At 38.1% G+C, this 14,006-nt stretch overlaps 1 pseudogene; it reads right to left on the minus strand.

Annotated features, from left to right (window-relative positions):
- Positions 1-3,053: 3,053 nt before the first annotated feature.
- Positions 3,054-13,538, minus strand: LOC130719791 (uncharacterized; annotated as a pseudogene).
- Between the last annotated feature and the right edge of the window lie 468 nt (positions 13,539-14,006).

A 14,006-nucleotide genomic window follows, 5' to 3' on the forward strand; every position in this document is an offset into this window, starting at 1 on the left:
ATCGGTTATTAGTATTATATTCTTCAAAGATTTAAATGGATATTGATGTTATTGATGTTACAAACAACAAACAACACTTTTTTATAGTGTTTTTTTTTTCCATATAGAATAGTCAATGTTGAGTTGAAGCTTTATTTTGAAATCTCAACGGGGGTAATTGAATGTGTATTTACTATTTGTTGGTGTGAATTAATTAAATTAAATATTCATTTGCGTTCACGCCTAGTCAAATAGTTATGAATGCATCATTATCATATAGTTTGCTTATTATAAGGTTTTATTGAAGTGGCTCATACGTTATTTCATTTGAAAAATTAGAAAAATGAGAGTGGTGATGCAAGGCAATAGGATCCTAGGGGATATAAGTATAAAAAATGAATGCACATGGTGTTGGAGCATAGAAATGTTAGGGACTTAGCGGGCGATTTTGTTTTCATTATTTATAATAGTTATAGCCAAACAAGAGGATTAACTAGATGTTGAAATTATGCATCTATTATGAGTATAATGTAGTTATCATCAATGATGCACAAAACAAAAGGATTAACTGGATGTTTGACTTATGTGAAAAACGGTGATGCGTCTCACTAGCGTGCACATGGCTAATTGCCCAATTTTCTTTGTTTGATTAAATAATAATTGATGTTATTTATATGTTTTTAAGATAAGAAATAAATAATAATTTTTTAGAAATAAATAATAATAATAATTAAATACAAGTAAAGATTTTCTGTTACAACATCAATTTAGAAAAAAGAAAAATGCCAATGTTGCAGTGCTTCTCAAGAGGGCGCCGATACATAGGGTGTTTTTTTTTTTAATCGTGAGACTAATCCATCGCCCCATGGTCAGCGCACTAAGTGGTAGGGGGTTGGCCAAGAAGTTTTTTCTATTCGCAAGAGTTGAGATTCGAACCCCAACCACTTGCTTAAAGGATGAAGTGCTGAACCACTACACCAACCCACTTGGTTCAACACTTCATCCTAATTATCAAATATTCTAATATTATAACCATATATATAATATTAGAATATTTGATTATTGAGATTAAATCATTGAAATAGCTAAAATATCATTTTAATTATATTTTCATCTCTAAAAATTGAAGTAGATATTAAGAGCAATTTTATGATCTCAGCCCAAAAAATAGGGTAGGCATCGATGCCCCTCTTATTTTGAGAGGCACGGTAGCCATCACTAAAGAAAAGTGACATTCAACCTCGTGCCTTGTTCGTGCAAGGCAAGTGACATTCCTTTTTTTTTTCATTAGGTTGTCTTGTGGTCATAGGATAGTGTTTTCCTTATGATTGTCACTATTGATGCAGGATGGCTTTTATTGTTGCGGTGAACCATTTGGATTGAGAGTGTTAGTAGTGGAGTGTAATAAGTGTACGATCAAGTTGTGTTTGAATTTCAGTTTGCGAAACAGTTTGAGTATGGGAGTTTGCAAAACAGAATTTGAGTCAAAATAGGTTAAGTGTAATGTGATTTATATTTGACTACTTTTATATCAAAATAAATTTCAATAAAATAATATTGTTTGAATAATATTAGTTAAAGGTAGTTTTAAGATGTATAATAACTATACAGGATAAGAATTTTATAACATAATTAATATAATAAAAAGCTTCATGTCACATTCTAACATCCTATAATGTTAGTACCTTAAAACAAGCTATGACTTCATTTTTAGCATTTATTGGAAAAAGTCTACCCACTTAACATGTTCTCAGAAGACTAGTTTCATGGCTACGGTGGGAATACCTTGAAAAAAAACTTATTACAGTAGTTATGAAAGGGTTTTTATTGTCCCATAATATCAGCCGATGATTTCTAAATTCTCAATTAATGCCCCAATGGTGCGAACTGAAAGTGGTGCGAACTGAAAGTAGAAGCAAGGGTTGTGTTCAGTTGGTTGAATATGGGTTTTGGGTCAAAAGTGAAAAGTGAGAAGTGAGAGTTGTGTTCAGTTGGTTGAATGTGTGGGTTTTGGGTCAAAAGTGAGAAGTGAGAGTTGTGTTCAGTTGGTTGAATGTGGGTTTTGGATCAAAAGTGAGTTAAGGTGAAAGTCACTTCAAATTACATAAACATTATGACACACTATTCCATACAAACCAAATGCACATTAAGGGGCAAAAAAGAAACAAACAGCCTAATATTGTTGCAGCTTGTTTAGATCCATTGCGTTTTAGACGAGATTTATGATGTTAGAGTGGTGATAGGACGAGTTGCACCTCAAACATAATTTTATCTTGAAATAAATGGATCCAAAAATCTTTAGTCAAAACGTTCAGATCAAACAAGAAACTTAAGACGTGGAAAATAGACTAGTCACTTGTAAAGTCACTGTTGGCAGAGCTTTCTGCCAGATGGTCCCCCTTGTTAGACAGCAGTTTGAAAACGGTCCTTCCCTCGTTAGAGTGGGACTAGCTTTCTTTCTATAATTCTATCCAGCACATTCCGTGCAATACAAGCATCCAAGTCCTCCAATTTCATAAGTGAAATAATTACTCATGGGAAATTCAAGACCAAATGAAACATTACATGTGTCAAACAACAACTTAATCCCAAAAATCCCAAAAGCTTAAGCTGTTGGGTAAGGGTCACTTTAATGGTTTTATATTATATTCTAACACGCCCCCTCACGTAAGAGCCCTTTGGGCTTGAAGCGTGGATAACTGCACAGGCCCACCTACCATGTGCTTAATTAAATTCCACTTTTTAATTAGAAAGTGAGGGGAGCAAGGATCGAACTCTAGACCTCTTGGCCATAGAGGCTCTGATACCATGTCAAACAACCACTTAATCCCAAAAGCTTAAGCTGTTGGGTAAGGGTCACTTTAATGGTTTTAATTCTTCTAAAATTGATTCTGAGGTCAAAATCACTTGTGAGGAGAAACTTATGTGAGTAGCTTTTGAGAATCAAAATTGATTCAGAGGGATGATTTTGAGGGAAGGGTGGCTGTTTCACGAACGGTACCACAAGCCACTTCAACAAGGTTTGCTTTCTTTTTCCTCCTACTTCTAGCTAATCCCTTAAAAGATGGATCAAATTGAGAGAGACAATAATGCTAAACTTTTAATAGCATAACAATTTACAAGTGAACATCTCTGAACAAAAAAAGAATACAAATGGATATGTCATTGTCCGAGGCAGAATTTTGAACGGAGGTTGTCCAGAATCTCTGCATACTCCATTGGAGTTGCCTCATTACAAAACACTTCATCCCAGATCTTGCATAAATCTGCACCAAATGTAACCACAACTCAATCCAATCAGATTTGCAACTCTGGTAACATCGACCATTAGGACTAAAAAGCACCACCACACCACCACCACCATAAAGGAGCCTTTCATTTTGTTTGTAAGCAACTCAGCAATTAAAGCATGAGTTATTCTAATAAAAGAAAGTAAACAGGCTTCACGTAACAAAACTCACTGCACCGAAATATAAATCTCATGTTCCGTATTGAGTAAATACAGAAGCTCTTAGCTGTATTTAAGTAATGAGGCTCTACAACACAATTGGCTAAATTTGGGGTTGAGATTTTACGAGCTTAATTCTCAATGAACATGCAAGACCATTATTTCAGATTAGGACTAGAATATCAAAAAAGAAACTCTCACGAGTCTAATGTATAAATATGCAATTTCACATTATACAAGGGTGATGGTGTTCATTTAATTCTGGACTCACTATTGTCTTTTGTAAAAGGATATATAACAATGATGACTTATTTACATGATTTGTTAAGGTCAGTTACTACCAGAATCCCCCCTAATTCACTTTCTGCCGTTCATTTTATGTTTATTTTCTTGGTGAGGGAAACCAGAGGTTAAAAAGGTTCAACTACATAGCAAGCAAATGGCTATTTTTACATTAAAATTTGGATAGCTACCTAAGAAATGTACTGCTCGTCCACGCATATCCACAACCAGTTTAGTTCATCCTAGTCATAAACTATCATAAGTTGTCTGACTATCATTCCTACTTCTAATCCCTTTCTTAACACGTTTTATCTCCTGAAACCTTTACAGTTTATAAAATTTTACAAAGTGCGGCAAAAAGAAACTTACAATTTTACTACTAGACTAATATACATACCATTCTTATCTGCTGATGGAAGGCACATTGCAATCATGTCAAATCTCGGTACTTTGGTCAAATTCTCCATAAAACTGACAGCCAAATCCATGTCTTCACTGCCGAAAGAACAAGAATATTGCTATCACGATTGAAGCTCAAACAAAAGACAAAACAATAAATAATTTCTTTAGATAAATACTTACGTGAAAAAGGAAGCAACACACTTGATGATCTCAATTAGCAGGGTAGATGATAAGGCATTTTTTAATATTTTTGGTAATTCAGGGGGGGACGTGGCCTATACAAGCAAAAAGCACAATTATTTATTGCAATTTGAAGCAGCACATTCAACACCCGAAATTCTACATAAAGGCATCTCTTGTTCTAGTCAATGTCAAGTACGCTTATGACAAAAAATATTATCAAATTATAAATGTACAAAAAAGTTGAATACCTTCAATAGTCGAGTCCAGTGGCGGATCCAGGACCCCGGGGTCAGGGGGTTCAAATTTTTCCATGAACTTCCTAAAATTAAACACAAACCATAATCATTAAAAACAAGGCAGCACTACTCTGTTTTAACAAAAGAAAACAGCACTCCTAGTCTCCTTCAAAAGAAGACTACATGCACACTTTTTTTTGTCAGCAAAAGTGAAATTAAATTAATCAATCTCACTACAATAGACCAAAACAGAAACACAGAAACCTGTACAAGAACTATTTCCCACAACTCAGCAAAGACCAATGATAGAACAAAAGTAAAGATGAGGTTGCAGACTCTGTTTCAATAGGCAGAAACTTCAGCCATCAAGCATACACATCCACGAGACCCACTCACAAAGTCTCAAGATAAGATAATAAGGCTTAAGGCTTTAAATATTCATTCAGCACTAACAACAACATATAAATGGTTTGTTGAGTTTTACTTTTCATAAGCTGTATTCAATGAGCTTGACTCAAATGTAAAATAAAACTATTTTGAATTGGAACCAGTTCTTGTTAAATAATTGAATACATAATCAGTGAACCAATTTCTTTGATCCAACTTATGACAAACAATAAATTCAAGAGTGTGGAGCATAGAGTTTTTTTTGGTAAACAAAATTGTATTATAGAGGTACTAGGGGTACCTCAACCCAGAGAGATATATGATGGAACAAAGGAAAATGAAAAAAGAAGAGAAGAGGAATCAGAAACAGAGTACATAAACAGGGTATTCAGTACCCCAGGTGCACTCACAAAACATAAAGGCCAGCTATACTCTTCAGACCCACAACAATCACCTAAACTAGGCCTTCTCATATGGATTCTTCAATCCAAAACAGTGCTACAATGGTACCAGCACAGGTGCCAAATGAGATACAACTTCCTCCAAGCATTTACCAAAGATTGACATTAAGTTCTACTCTAATGAACTTGGCACAGGCTTTAGCTTACCATAAAATGTATTATGAAGATATGCCATTGCAAGAGTTGCAAGCAACCCAGGAACAGCGGACTATCCAAAATCTCTTGGACACACTTCGGACCATTCTTTGATTGTAGATACTAGATAGGTAATTATATCTTATTTACATCCCAAAACCTTGTTGGTTGCAAAGATCTCAAAACTGTATCTTTTGCCATGCCATTTATATAAAATTCTTCAAATCAACAAGGAAGTAGCAGTTGCGTTGTTTTAATTTTTCAAAAAAAACAGTGTCCTGCTATACAAGTGTTGCCCAGCACAAATGATATCAAATATAAGTTGCAATTGTTTTTAAAAAGGATTCAAACTTCAAGGTCATAGAAGATGCAACCTAAACAGTGCAGCTATAAATCATAATACAACACTACACTATGATTCATAACCATGACTAGTTAAAACTTCCTATACAAAGTAGTCAAACACATAAAATCCAAAAAAGAACCTTCAGATAATAACTGGTAATGTCTAAACAACCAATATACATCACACTGTTCATTGCCTTATAAAAAACTTGCCGTGTATAAATGAAGGGATATGAAAATCAATCAAATTTCTGAAAAAAGAACAATATCTATGCCAATTCTGAAAATTGAAAACCCTAAAGCCTCATATAATTATGCTTGTCAATTGGGTTAGCTGAAAATTGGGGGTTAGAGCAATTGGGTTCCAACAAGACAAAAGCTGAAATTCAAAGAATATATAAAAATATGATTTCTATCATCATCAGCTGTGGTGGGGAAGAAAAGGTGAAAGAGAAAGAGAGAGTTCATTGAAACCCTGAGAGATTAACCAGGCTCGTTCGATTCATGGTTGCTTGGGAAAATCAAGCTTGAGAAAGGAGAAGAGAAACGAAATCAATTTAGGGAAATCTCAAATCAGCCATACCTAGGGTTAGAGCTGCAGAGGGGCGGCTGGATTGGTGGACGGTAGTGGCGTTGCGTGGTGATGGCCGGTGGCGGTGCGTCGTGCCGTGCGTGTGTGCTTTAATCTTGATGATGGCCAGACCTAGTGAGAGTGAGAGTGAGAGGGTGAGGGTGTGGTGAGCGTTCCTGAGAGGGTGAGAGCGTGAGTCTGACTGTGAGTGTGTGAGAGAGAGAGAGGAGAAAATGGGGGTCTGGGTGCAAATTGAAATTTTCAGGGGGTTCAAAATAATAACAATGCAAGGGGGTAAGTAGAATTTTTTGTTTTTTCAGGGGGTTCATCTGAACCCCCTGACTTACACATGGGTCCGCCCCTGGTCGAGTCTGCAAAACAAGATCACCTGAAAACCCTTTCCAAGAGACCTCAAACTGATAAGCTGTAGTTGGTGGTGTTATGTTTTTGGCAGCTTCGGCCAAGGCTCGAGAAGCCGCACGAGAAGCAAGCTCTTGAACAGACGCTTTTATTTCGGGCTTTCTAACTCTGTGATTTCTCTGTTAAAAAATGTAAGACAACAAAATCATGTAAAATAGGGATATAAACGGGAATAGGCAATATTTCTGACACCAAAACTTCAACCAAAATAAAACAAAATACTTGCAAAAATAGTGAGGGGTAAAACCATATAATTTTAAGGTGCAGAATGCTTGAAAATATAATTTAAAAGGCTCAAAAAACCTTGAAATTATTTTATTCCCACTACTGTGTATTAAAAAAAGTAGCAAGAACAAATGCACATAGGTGAGGTGACTTTGACAAAGCTCCAAAAGAATATAATGTGGATAACCCAAACGGTGCCTACTAGGGTGGGCAACTTTCAAACTGGTCCATCGGTGGACCACGATTTAAAACCGTCAGATCTTGGAATCAAAGAATATTCTATAGATGAATGGTTAGGATTGAAAGGATAATAAAAGGGTAAAAGTGTAATATACTTTCTATTATTATTTAAAAATAAAACAAAAAATAATTTTAAGATTTCCAGATTTCATTTCAGATTCAATCAAATTCATAAACTTCTTCAGATTCAATCAAATTCCAGATTTCATTAAATCAATTCAAATCTCATATTTCCTTAATATATCATCAAATCCCAAATTTTATGTATCAAAATAAAAATTGAGAGGAGGAGGAACAGTGATGGAAAATTGCAAGAACTTCTTCATCTCCTTTTCTTCACCATTTTCCAGAACCCAATTTTTTACCCAGATCATGAACAATAAAGGGAAAAAAAAAAAACACAAAATAATTGCCCCAAAGAAGAGAACGTGAATCAGATTATGATTGCTAGGTTGCAACAAGCATTGTCAATCAACAATCCATAAAACCCAACATTATCCTAGATTAAACAAGAATAATTCATCCTCATCGCAATTTATTAGATTGAATATAGAAACAACAAGACAAAACCACAATTCAAGGTCCCAAAATCACTTCCAAGTTCAGATTTTGCATCAGAACCTAACAACCCAAAACTCCAATTCATGAACCCAAAATTCACAGGTTCATCCCACCTCTCTAATCCCTCCTTACCCAAATCACCGTCAAGGGGTCAAGCAACTCGCTTCTTAGAGAAGGAGAACAAGAAAAACATAGGATAATAGAGACAAGAGGTTCATTTCTCTCCAACGACCATCTCCACCGCTGCGTCAAGACCTAGGTCTGCCGCAAGCTCCACCTCTCTCCTTTGAGGTCATGCTCCTCGGAACAAGGTTCTCCTCTTCAGTCTCTTCTTCGCACCCATAATCACAGCTCCGGCGAAGCTCCGGCGATTGAAGAAGAAGAAGAAGCTGAAACTTTTAAGGGAGAAGAACTATGATGATGGAGAAAGGGTTGGTTCTCCACCACCACCGCAGATCTGGGTTCATGTTCGTTACAGATTCAAAAACCCACCCTCTACCACTCGACCCGTAAACCCGAACAACCCAAACCCTACTTCCCATCCTCCGCCGCTGCCTCCTCTTCCTCTTCTGGCTTCCCCGTTGAGCTCAAAGATCTCGACGATGATGACGATGACGAGGATGTTGAGACTCCGAGGTGAAGATGACCCGGTTGAGATCCGAGGGAGGTGAGAGGCGGGTCGCCCAAGAGGAAAACGGGCTGAGAGCGAAATCGGGAGGTGGTGGGTCGGTTGTTGAGTCGGCGCTGGCCATTAGAGTGTCCATCCAGTCGTCGGAGTCGAAATCGGAGAGTCTGAATGCGGCGGCGGAAGGAGGGTCGAGCGGCGGAGGGAACTGGGTTTACGGTGGAAATGGAGAAGTTTGGATGCATAACAATGGCGGTGGAGAGAACTGTTCTGAAGAAGAGATGGAGAAGGGAAAGGCAGGGTAAAGGAAATTGAAAAAGAGAAGGGAAAAGTAAAGGTTGAGGAAATGTCAATATTACCCATTGGTCCACCGGTGGACCACTTTGAAAGTTGCCCACCCTAGTGGGCACCAACTCAAACGTAAATAAGAAATTGTGAAGAACATAAAAATATGTCCTTATGCTTCTAAACATAGGAAAAATAAATGTTGCTTCTAGACAGAACCAGGAATGCCCTGGAGCTACATTACTTAGCAGAAGAGGAAGGGTTTCAAGAAAAACCTTAACCTGCTCCAAACTGTTCCTTGAAGTAGAACCTTCCTTAGAACCATTCCCTTGTCCTTGAGTGCTGTTTCTGGCTTTTGTGTCCCCGTTATCAATCTCCATTAAGAGTGATTCTTTAGCAGGAAATTGCCTCTCATTGCCCTGTCAACATAACCAAACTTCAGGCTGGAGTGCTGGACAAAATTTACATGAGAAACACCTTACAAAGTAGTCTTCAATCTATCTCATCCACGAACATAATGGTCTAGAAAAGTGATGTTAAAAACTCTGCTTATTTGTACCTTTGTCTGATGATGAACTTCAGCTGGCCCTGACTTTTGAGTAACATGTGAAATGGAGGGGATGCTGCTTCCATTAACTTTTGTCTCTGACTTTCCCACTTTTTGAGCTCCCTGTACAGTACTTCTTAGTGCTCCAGATACTTTCCGAAGATTTTCCTAGACAATAGGCATTACAAAAAAAATTAATCACTGCAACAAAGAAGTGAGGGGAACAAAAAGTAAACGCGAAATCAGAGTAGTCAATAGCACACTATCGTAGCAACTAGCAGCGTGTCTCATCGCACAGCCTGGTCCCCAAGGAAGTTGCATCTTGACATGTTTTAGTGGAGCAGCAATAGCTGCCTGAATCATGGGGCAGATTGTGGATAAATTGCAGTGATTATGGCCAACAGACTACTAAACCCCTTATGATCCCCTCTTTTGTTTACCCACCCCTCTAATTTTGAGGGTGACTAAAATTTTCATTATTTTCACTTATCAGAATATAAATAGGATTAACACCCCCCCCCTCGAGGCAATCCTTTGGAGAATGACCCCCTAAGTTGCTGCTGCATCTCCTCACACCACTATGCTTTTTGTGTGCAACTATTTCCCATCCATTTTCCCCTTCGGTAAGATACACATCCTATGCCCTGTTTCTTTTTGTTGTTGGCTACTGGTCATTATTCCCAGTCCTTCTTTGGTGCAGCTAGGACAACATCACAATCACAGCCAGCCCAACAGAGCACCTCAACCTCAGCTTCAGTCTCTTGCTATTTACTTGATAATTTTTTACACCTAATGATGTCTATTATTTTTTTAGCATTTATGTATAGTATAAAATGGATATTTTTTCTATAATCTTTGGTCAGTCACTCCGTGCCACTCTTTGAGATCGACAATTATACACAACAACTTCTACAAAATGTATGAACCCAAAGTTTGGAACTGACCAAATGAACCTTTGGCCAAAACTATTAAAATCTGATGGTTAATTTCTGAGTGCACTACACTGTTTCAGATCATATCAAAGACACATCAACCTCAATATTCAAATATAAAAAGTACAAACGTCCATGGTTTAACAGTTTAATTGGTTATTTATTCTTTGTAAACCAAATATAGTGTCACATATTTAATTAACACATCTAACACACTCATTTTCTCAATTGCATTACTTTTCCTAATATCCTAAAAAGTTTGTCCTGTAAGGCCACAATACAATGAAAAACAGCAGACTTAATATTTAATCGTGTTTTCCTTCAAAGGTTTCTTCCGATCATGGAAAACAGTAAATATCTACTATTATTTTTTCATGCACCAATATTTGTTTTATCTAAGATTCATCCTCAACAGTCTGATCATTTTCAAATTTTGAGTCAATATTTCACGCCACAAAGAGGCCCTTCAATCCTAGAACCTTATTTTAAGGCATCAGACAATTGGATTCTTTATTGCTTCATCTCGACTACTGTTAATTCTACTTTGCAGTACATGTTGAACCTAAATCTTCCATGCAACCCTATAAAGCATCCCTAAGTATATTATTCAAGGTTGACAAAACTACAAAATTGGAAAATAATAAGAAATTAAAATATGTAACATTTCATAGCAGCCACATAACAATACTGGGACTAATGATGGGCTTACATTATCATACAAAGACTTAGCATCAGCATACTGTTTCTTGATTTCTTGATTGTTAGGTTCCAACCTCAAGGCAAAGTCAGCATCTGTAATTTAAGCAAACCAGATAGTCAACAAACTTAAATATCAGAATGTTTTCATATTTGGATGATAAACGAGTATATGGCTTGCATGTTAACACACCCTCCATGGATCCTTTAAACTTCCCAACTTCTTTTCTAGCTGTTGCTCGACGCGAGTATGCTTTTATGTAACGGTCATCGAGATTTAAGGCCTCTGTACAGTCATCCTCAGCCTCTTGGAATCTACTGACACAAATAGGTGATGAAAAAAACATCATCTTTAAGAAGAGAAGTTCCCTTCAAGATTAATACATGACAGTAAATGTAAATATTACTATGTAATATACCAAATTAACATTTGACAGTAAATGAAAAGACTACCATCATACAACTAAAATTCCACTATTGACAAAAATCCACCATTATGTAAATATTACTATTGAATAAGCTATAATTTGTTAACTAAAAATGTAGCTTGCCTTCTGAGCTTGATAAAGGCCATTGCCCTATTCGCATATGCTACAGCTGTTGGAGATAAAGCAATGCTCCATGAGTAGCAGTCAATAGCTTCCTTAAACTTCTTCTGTTTGAAAAACTCATTACCCTATAAAATATAGATTGATTGCAGTTTCAGCATGACATAAGACAGCAACACTAAATCAACCCATAATATCCTAGAACATCCCCCTCCCCCTACCAGATCTTTCTCAGAAGCCGCATCAGGAACATCTTCCGGAACAAAAGTACTCTGCAGACGGGTGAGAGTATCATTATTTCTTGGGAAACCATACTGTCCTGGAGAATTCCTTGTACGATCAGACGAAATAGCACCTCCTTTTGAAGATGAACCCTTTTGTGATTGCCGCCAGCATAACACACAATACAAATGAATTAATGCATTTATATATAAGCAAGCAAGCACATACATACATACATCAGTGTTGTTAATTGAGTTGTTAATTGAGGATCACGGAAAATAGCCGAAAGCCAAAAATCCGCTATTTCAAACCCTCAAACTGAAAATAGCGTGAAATAGTAACAAATAGCAAACAGTGGTGAGCCATTGTAGCCCTACGTTACAACACTATACTATAGCGCCCCGATATCCGCTATTTGACAACACTACCTATAATATTACTCTAATATATGAAACTGCAGGGAGCATGACATAGTGATTGCAAGTTTTGAAAGTTAAGCTAAAATTACCAACATTTTCCTTTTGTGACATGGATTTTCGCGCTTTGTTGTCCTTTGTAGAAACTTCCCAATCCTGCAAGTCGTTTAAGAATCCCTGGAAATCCTGTAAACAAGAGAGAAACGGAAAAATCAACGATTAAGGAGGTTCCATCGCGATGATGAGAACAGAAGGAAAAGAGTTATCACGACGAGGAATCGATGAAACTAGTACCATCGTGTGCTGATGATGATGATGAATTGAACAAACAAGAAGAAACTACAGTTTACACTTTACAGTATAGAGCAAGAGACCAAGTAGGCGACTTCAGGAAAGAACTTTCCAGAATTGTGTATGGGCTGGGCCGGGCCAGTCCGCTAGCCCATTAGCCCAAGCTCTTAATAGTGGGCTGAAATATTATTGTATGTCAATTAGTCAACCCAAAGTCCTAAAAGAAAAAGAAGGAAAATATATGAGAAAATGGTATGAGAGAAAAGATTATGGTTTGCCTAGTTTGTTTTCATTTCCCATTTTCAAGTTTAAGCTATGGATGGAACCTCCATATTATTTACGGTGCCCACTAGGGTGGTCATTTTAAAAATTGGTCTATGGATGTGTTCCAGTAAGGGCTGGCAGGTGCCGACCCAAAGGACGTAGAGAAACTCACAAAACCTGACCGAAAGCTTCTAGCCCACTACCTCAGTGAACTAGAGCTGGGGGGCTACTGTTCTGGGACGACCAGGGAAGGGTGTCACCCGAGTGAGACGACCAGGGAAGGGTGCCACCCGAGTGAGACGACCAGGTAAGGATGCCACCCGAGTGGGACCAATTGGGACGACCAGGGAAGGGTGTCACCCGAGTGAGACGACCAGGGAAGGGCGCCACCCGAGTGAGACGACCAGGTAAGGATGCCACCCGAGTGGGACCAATTGGGACGACCAGGGGAAAGGGCATCACCCGAGTGGGCTCGACCACGAGCGGGACGACACTCACTCCTTGCCCGAGGACATGGACCCTACCACCTAGGGGTTGACCTAGGCCAACCACCCTACGGAACTAGGGTGGTTGGATGGTGGGCCCCCTAGGCAATCTGAACCATTGGATCACTGCAAATCGCAAAGGGAGCAGAAGGATCCAACTGCCCTTGACCCCCCAGTACGAGCCATGCATGACGTTGCATGGCTCCAACCCTAATACTCCAACTTGTATATAAGGGGAGCAACTCACTCATTCTAAGGTACGTTATTCTCTCCAATTTCAGCTACCCCTTTACTCGATTCCCCTACTCACTTTGGCATTGGAGTCCCTTGCAGGAGCCCCTCCCGGGTCCATTCAACAGCCCAGCCCCCCGGTTTCACTTCTTCACTTGGCAGCCCCACTCTCGTGATCCCCGCGATCAGGATGGACCACTGTTAAACACCATTAAATCTTAGAATTTATGAATATTTTATAGATGAATGGCTAGGATTGAAAGGATGACAAAAGGGTAAAAGTGTAAAACTCTTTCTCTTATTAATTTTTTTTGAAACATAAATACAACAGTGAACAAAAACTGAACTGGAAAAAAAGGGAATAACATGAACATTTCTCATGTCTGAATCCTCAAATGGACATAAACAAAACATTCTGAAGTTCATAGCAGAACCAAATCAAAACATTCTGAAGTTCATACACATCCTGAATATGTGTATTACACGAATGTGCACATCATTCTCCATTTTCACTGCCCTACCCAAATTGCTCTAACTTCACCCAAATACAATCCGGATTATTCAATGCCCAAAAGGGTCAATATCAGTC

Source organism: Lotus japonicus, chromosome 5 (assembly GCF_012489685.1).
Source record: "Lotus japonicus ecotype B-129 chromosome 5, LjGifu_v1.2".
Classification (NCBI taxonomy): Eukaryota; Viridiplantae; Streptophyta; class Magnoliopsida; order Fabales; family Fabaceae; genus Lotus; species Lotus japonicus.